Here is a 7,543-nt window from a genome sequence, read left to right on the forward strand (position 1 = left end):
GCCAAGCATTTGGTGTCCTTATGTGACAAAAGGGTACCACAGAAACTAAAAGGCAAGTTTTATAGGACAACGATTAGACCTGCTATGTTGTATGGTGCAGAATGTTGGCCTACGAAGAGACGACATGTTCAACAGATAAGTGTCGCGGAAATACGTATGTTGCGTTGGATTTGCGGTCATACAAGAAGGGATCGAGTTCGGAACGATGATATACGTGATAGATTAGGGATAGCACCAATTGAAGAAAAGCTTGTCCAACATCGGTTGAGATGGTTTGGACATGTTCAACGGAGATCTCCAGAGGCACCGGTGCGTAGTGGAATCATAAGCCAGGATAGTAACGTGAAGAGAGGTAGAGGAAGACCGAAGTTGACTTAGATAGAGGCAATAAAAGGAGACTTGAATGGATGGAATATACCCAAAGACTTAGCCTTAGATAGGAGTGCTTGGAAAACAGCTATTCACGTGCCTGAACCTGGATTGCTTCTGCTGAGTTTCAACTCTAGCCTACCCCAACTTGTTTGGGACTTAAAGGCTTTGTTGTTGTTATTGTTGTGTTTGTTGGCAAGCACTATCTGCAGTGGGCCTCATAACAAGAGCTGTGGTTTATATTAACATACCGGGTTACATTGTTTGAGTAAACATGAATTGGATTGAGGAAAGATGGAGCATCCTCCAACCAAATAGCATGCCGCTGTAGAGATTTTTTGAAAGGCATGCAATGGCAAAGAGTACTGGGAAGTTTCTGACAGTAGCGAGGCTGATGATTATCTTATGGAGTTGGTATACAACTATGATAAAGAAAATGAGCTTGAGGGTTGATAATGCTAAAGCTATGACAGACCACAATAATTGCAGAAATGGAGCAATTCATTTTTTTCGCCCAAAGTTTACTTTAGATAAATAATTTTCAAGGTCAGAAGTCATACTTCTTGTTAAAGGATTATACTTGGTTATCTCATGTTTCATGTCTACTGGTTGATGTGTCCAACTGTCCAAAACCTATGTTACCTATACTGTGAAATTTGTGAAACTGCATATTGTTATAAGCGAATCTGTGCTGATAGAATTAGTCCTCTGCTAAATGCTGTCTCTCTCTCTTCTGTTTAGTTATCCACTGTATTTGTGAAACTGCATATTGTTATAAGCGAATCTGTGCTGATAGAATTAGTCCTCTGCTAAATGCTCTCTCTGTTCTGCTTAGTTATCCACCGTTTCTATGATTCTTCTTTCCACTGATGACCTGACTAATGACTGTTTGTTCTTGTCACCGTCATCACAGTGTTGTTGAAATTACCTTTCTGACTATGAAGTGTAGTTGAAGTTACCTTCCTGATTGGAAGACAAGACTTGCAGCTAATTTTTCTTTGTTTCCATTTGTGAAGCTGTAGCTGGTGGTGAGAAGAGCTGTCATGTTACTGATATTTTAACTGCTCTAAAAGAGTTTCAACCTGTGATATAGTTCCTATATGCCTTGAAGAATTTTGGAGACCAAGCAAACAAGCACAGATCCAAGATATTCAACACCAGGTAAGCATTATTTACACAAAAAGGTGCAATATTTACACAGCTCACAGGTCACATCACAAGCTACAAAGAATTTTCAGCAACTAAGGCTGCAGTATCTAACATCAACCCAATACACACAGGCTGACAAACATTTATTATTAAGCATTTCCCTTAAACATATAGCTAATATAGACATGCGTAGCAGTTCTCCACACCATCACTACATATGCTTGTGGTCCTATCTACCTGCTGGACATAGCTGTTGCAACCTAGATCGTTGCACAAGGTTGAAGATGCCTCATACAATGATATCTTCATCCTGTACTCACTCCATAAGCAGGCAGTACAAGTAGCACTGCATATTTTTCTTCTCTGATGCGCTATTGCCCTACTCAAAACTTGCATGAAGTGCCCAGGCGCTGCTTCATCCTTTGACCTGCTGCTGCCCTTGCGCTCTCGTGTAGTGCCTCTTTCAGCAGTTCCTGGAATTTTTCAAGGAATACATCCCACTCATCTGCACTCATATCCGACAGCCTGACAAAACACATACTTGATGGAAGTTGTTCATCAGCGCTCCTGTTCATGGCACTTTTTGAAGCATTGCCATTCTGACCTATAGGTTTGCTAGGATTGTTGGGTGTATTCCATCCAGCATAGAAGACTCGATCATACTCGCTTTGATCTTCATGGCCATCACTGCCCTCATCAACTGCTCTCGACCGAGCTTAGACAAAGGGCTTCTGAAACTGGACCCCTTGGAACCCGAGCCATTGAACCTTGGTGATCGCATTACATCATTGTATTCTCCTAACACATCCATGGAAAATTGGAAATCAGTATCTTCTCCATGTTCAGCTGTGGCAGAGAAGGGCTCCCACTCTGCTACTCTCTTCCTGGCCTCCATACACACAACCTCCAGCTGGCTTGGTTCCTCCTCCATCCCTCTGAACTCCCTTGTCATCATCTCACCTATCTCTGCCAAGCAGAGTCCGAAAGCTGCAGCCTCCTTAAGGAAGATTGTGCACAGGACCAGGACACGTAGGCAGGCCTCACGTATCATTGGAAGTTCTCTGCGCAGCATCTGCACATCTTTCGTTGGATCAAGATTTCTTATGTACTCGAGTTCTTCCTCAGAGAACGGAATAGAAGCCTGAGCCCAATGAATCCACTCGAAGTAAGGGTCCTCCAAGTTCTCCGGCAAGCACATGCCATGATCAATTGGGAACAGCTCTGTCTGGCAACCAAAGCGGCCTGTGCCACCTTTAAGCTTCCTCACCAGCACATTGCCGGCATGCCTGTCAGTGTTGAAAATCCGGATATCTAGTATGCCGATCCTATGAACAGCAGCAACAGGGAAGCTTGACGTGCCATGGTCGCTGGCGTCGAAGTCATGGGCGATGAACTGCTGGAATGAAGCAATCTTGCTGTTAACTTGCTGTTGCTGGTCATGAGCGGGTGCCAGATTTCCTCCATTTACCTGGACAATTTATGTTGAAGATGGAGTGTGTTATCTTCACCAGAGCTGTCGCAGGAACATTGGCAAAGTTATCATGGTCCAACAGGAACGCCGCGACCTCCCTAAACCCTGTCTCTCCTACTCGCACAGATTTCTTCAGGCCCGGCTGACCAAGCGCCCTCCCGACAAACCCCTTGGGATTGTTTGGTGCAAAGGGCTCCTCGTCCGTCGGCTTCACAATAGCAACCCTGTCGCCCAAGACATTCCTGAAGTAGTACGAGCCACCAAGGCCACTGCTAATGGGGACCGGATCCACGCCGCTCCTGATGGCAGTCACCACGTCGTCGACGAGGCGCTTCACCCGGGCGCAGCTGCTGGAGCAGCCAAGCATCTCAACCAGGCCACTGCAGTCCTTGTGCTCGAAGTCCTTGGAGACGGGGCAGAGGCACGGGGTGGAGCAGCTCCGGTTGATGCTGTTCCGGGTGAGCAGCAGCGGCGAGTCCGGGCGTATGAAGGAGAGGTCGTTCTCCAGGACGCGATCGCCGAAGGTGAGCGAGGTCTCGCCGGTGGGCACGTTGAGCGCGAGCTGCAGCCGGCGCTTGACGGTGTGCGCGTTGTCCCCGCGGTCCAGGTCCATGCCGAGCACGCAGCCGGTCTCCGTCTGCACGAACACCCGCCGCCTCCCCACCGGAGCCGGCGCCGGGGTCCGCTGGAGCTGCTTGGCCTCGTCCCGCCGGGACGCGCCGAAGAGCCGCCTCAGGAGCAGCGCCGGCACCTGGCTCTTGATGGCGCTGTCCAGGTTGGGGGACATGGCTTCCTCCTCTTCTTGGTGCGCGCGCCGTGCGGGGTGGACGACGCCGTCAGGGAGAGGGGAAGGCGCGCTCTTGTTGCTATCATCGGATCACGACGCCTGCAAACCAACCACCAAGAGGGGAAACAAAAAGGGCAAGAATTTGCACTGAATCCCTCATCCAAACACCTAAAATTCACGACTTTCCTAGGAATTCAACAGTCCGGAACATGAAAAAAGGCAAGAATTCAACCGATGCGAAGGAGAGACGGCAAGTCAAATCTCGGCGCTCACCATGCGGGGGTAAGGTGCCGGTGGAGAACGGGGTGTGGACCGGCCGTGGTGCGGAGATCGACGGCCGCGGCGGCGGCGGAGGGGACGGCGCGGTGCGGCGGCAGGCTAGCGGCGGAGCAGAGCCCGGTCGCTCATTCCATCTGCGCCTGGCTCCCCGAGTCCTGGCCTCTACTGCAACTCCGCACCCTGCTGCCCAACGAATTCGGCTGGGCTCCGCTTAGTTTTCTATCTCGCCCAGCAAAGCATTTTTTTCACTTGTCACAAAGCCCCCTCCACCTTCACACTATTAGAAAGCAGCTGCACCCGGGGGCGCTGGCTAGTGGCAAGCAATCAGAGGCCCGCTGACCTGAACCGAGAAACTGACGAGGGGCTATCCGTGAAAGGACAAATCTGGACGGGCACCATGGTGGCGGGTGGCCAGGTGGGCCGTGCTCGCCGCCGCGCGGGCACACGGGATTGGCGAGCCGTGCCCGGAACGTGCCCCGTCCGTCGGTCTCCGGACGGACGGCCCGGATGAGGGCGAAGGGTTTCCGGGGACGGTTTCCTGGGGCGCGCCTGGTGGACGGCCAGGCCGAGGGGAAACCCCGGACCGCGCGGAAACGTCTGGAAGGGCCGTGCCCGCCGTCGGATGGCGGATAGGGGAGGCAGCTGGGCCGTCGGAATCGCGAGGACGCCCGGCCCTCTGCCCTCTGGTCGACCGCGATCTGGATAAGAGCGATTGGGCCGGCGTGACTGGATGACGTGGGGACCGCCGCGTGGGCCCTGCCTGCGCCCGCCCCCGTATTGATATGCATATGCGGCTTTATTTGCTGTTTACGAGACGTTTATTTTCTTCTCTTTTTTCCGTCACAGAGATGGCACGTTCGTTTCGGAGGCAGAGAACTTGTGCGACTTCTCCTCGTGCCCCCATGCACGCACACGCGTAGGCGTAGGCGTACATGCAATTTGCATGCAAGGTGTGGAATGGATCAAGTTTGTCGTCCCCGTTCGGAATGATGAAACAGATGATCTTCTCGATCTGTATCTGAGCGTTTTCCTCCTTTCATCCTGTGTTGGTAGATGTAGAGGCTTAGCTGGTCTGTGTCTGTAAGCTTTCTTGTATGTTTTACAAAACCTTTTTTTTATTCTTATGTTTTACAAAACTTTAATACAGTCAGGTGTTATAAAAAAAACGGATGGCTACTTGTAAATTAAGTTAACGCATGGATCCTGTGGAATGGATTGAGCATCTCCAATAGTTTCCTAAATCCCTTTCTAATCATTGGTTTTTAACGATATGAGAAAAAAAAAACTTCTCTCCAACAACTCCCAATCCATCTTCCTAATCTTTTAGAAGTTAGAAAATGTCTTGTCGGCCAATCTAAAGGTGGAAAGGTGTGGAAAGAATAAAGAGCATGAAAAGATTTCTTATGCAAATGTACAAGAGAAAGAATATATAAAGGTAGTTAGGATAATTTAGAAATAGTATAGGATTCCTGGTGTACAATTATCTTCTATATTTTAGGAGTGGAATTATTAAAAACTCTCGGACATGGTCTTTTTTATTTCTTACCAGTATTTTTTAAGGAGTCGTAAAACTTGAAAATATTGGGTACTCCGGATATGCCTCAATCTGTATCCTATTACAGTTCCATTATGATTGCCGTCTGCAGTGACGTCCGTTAGTCTTTGTGCAGAAACTGAGACAAGGTCTTAAGTCTTTTTCTTTGATGATGAATGAAGGGTGTAAATGTCTCAGTCTACAGTATGAGTCCGACAAGCATGTTCTAACAAGCAATCATTAGGACAAGTGATGGTGGTGCATATACTTTATGATATACAGTTAACAACACCATACTCATGCCTTTATGGTATGTTTACAGGATGAATTAACTCCTAGTCGGGGACTAATACTAGGGTACCCGAAGAGGAGGAACTAATGACCATTAACATTGATTCATCCGAGCAGTCAAGAGCGCGACTATGACTCGAACCGACCCCCAGGCGCGCAAGCTTCGCCTCGTCCGACCTCTAGGGGCGAACTCCGCCTCGCCCGACCTCTAGGAGAGGGCTCCGCCTCGCCCGACCCCGAGGCCACGGGCTCCGCCTTGCCCGACTCTTGGGTTTGCGCTCTGCCTTGCCCGATCCAAGGCCGCGGGCTCCGCCTCGCCCGATCGTTGGGTTTGCGCTCCGTCTTACCCAACCTCGAGGCCGCGGGCTCCGCCTCGCCTGACCCTTGGGTTCGTGCTCTGCCTCGCCCGACCCCGAGGCCGCGGGCTCCGCCTCATCCGCCCTCTGGGGGCAGGCTCCGCCTCATCCGAACTCTGGGGACGGGCTCTGCTTCGCCCGACCTCTGGGGGTAGGCTCCGCCTCACCTGACCCTGAGACCACAGGCTCCGCCTCACCCAACCCCGAGGGTGCAGGCTCTGTCTCGCCCGATAGGGTTCCATACCGTCGCCAACCACTATAGGTCCAGCCGTATGGGCCTAGGTCTAAACTTTGACACCAGAGAAAAGACTGGCACACCTCGATGTAACCCGCGGCCACGACGGTCCATACCTGAGGATTCACATCAAGAATAGCGTCGAGCGTACCGGTACTGTTCTGCCTAACCCTCGTACGAACATTGATAGGCACGTCAGTTCACCACGACGTCCGCCAGGACGGAGTGGAGCGCCATGACCGGCAGACGATGCTTGCGCATGGCGCTAGTGACGGATAGGGCCACGACGTGGAGCTACCCCTGTTGACATCTACAGGGTTGGCGGTACCCGCATGAAGGAGAAGAAGGACCCGACGATCCTGAAGGACTTCTGCTCCCTCTCATTCTTCTCTTTTCCTCCGTTGTAACCCGTACTTTCCCTTAGCCTATAAAAGGGAAAGCAGAGTGTCCCATGAATGGCATCTGATCACCGATCGGATTCAAGCAAAAAAACCCATCGAACCCCGAACCGATCACACAACTAAGCAGCAACCGAGCTCTCAGCACCCGTTCACTCCTTTCACCAGAGACTTGGGACATGTTCCTCTCTCGTCTGTTTGTAACCCATACTACAAACTTTTGATGCTAGTAACACGAGCAGTAGCAACGAACTGGACGTAGAGACATTCTGCCTGAACTAGTATAAACCTTGTGTCCTCTAAGCATACCATCCAAGGCAGACGCGTAATATTAGAAATTTACTCGTCGGTGGTGACTCAAAACACCGACAGTTGGCACACCAGGTAGGGGCCTTTTGCGCGTCTTGACATCCACACCAGGCTTCGGATGGCTAGTCACAACGTCAGTTGGGTCCCGGGCGTGCATGTGCGCTTCAGGAAGTTGGACTTCATCATCACGATGGAGGGAGAGTTGGTGTGGACTCCCGTCGTCGTCCAACCTCTCCACTCCGCTGACCTCAACGTGATCGATGAGGCGCTGGAGGAACTACAGCTGCATGCACTGGAGGCCCACGCCCCCGGGAGCGACCAGCTCCTCGGCTTCGACTATGGGAGGTTATAGCGCTAGCTCGGTG

General features: G+C 51.0%; 1 pseudogene; it reads right to left on the reverse strand.

The window, feature by feature from the left end:
• Positions 1-1,517: 1,517 nt before the first annotated feature.
• LOC136497909 (phosphatidylinositol 4-kinase gamma 7-like) lies at positions 1,518-4,272 on the reverse strand (annotated as a pseudogene).
• Positions 4,273-7,543: the final 3,271 nt, after the last annotated feature.

Source organism: Miscanthus floridulus, chromosome 12, assembly GCF_019320115.1.
Source record: "Miscanthus floridulus cultivar M001 chromosome 12, ASM1932011v1, whole genome shotgun sequence".
Classification (NCBI taxonomy): Eukaryota; Viridiplantae; Streptophyta; class Magnoliopsida; order Poales; family Poaceae; genus Miscanthus; species Miscanthus floridulus.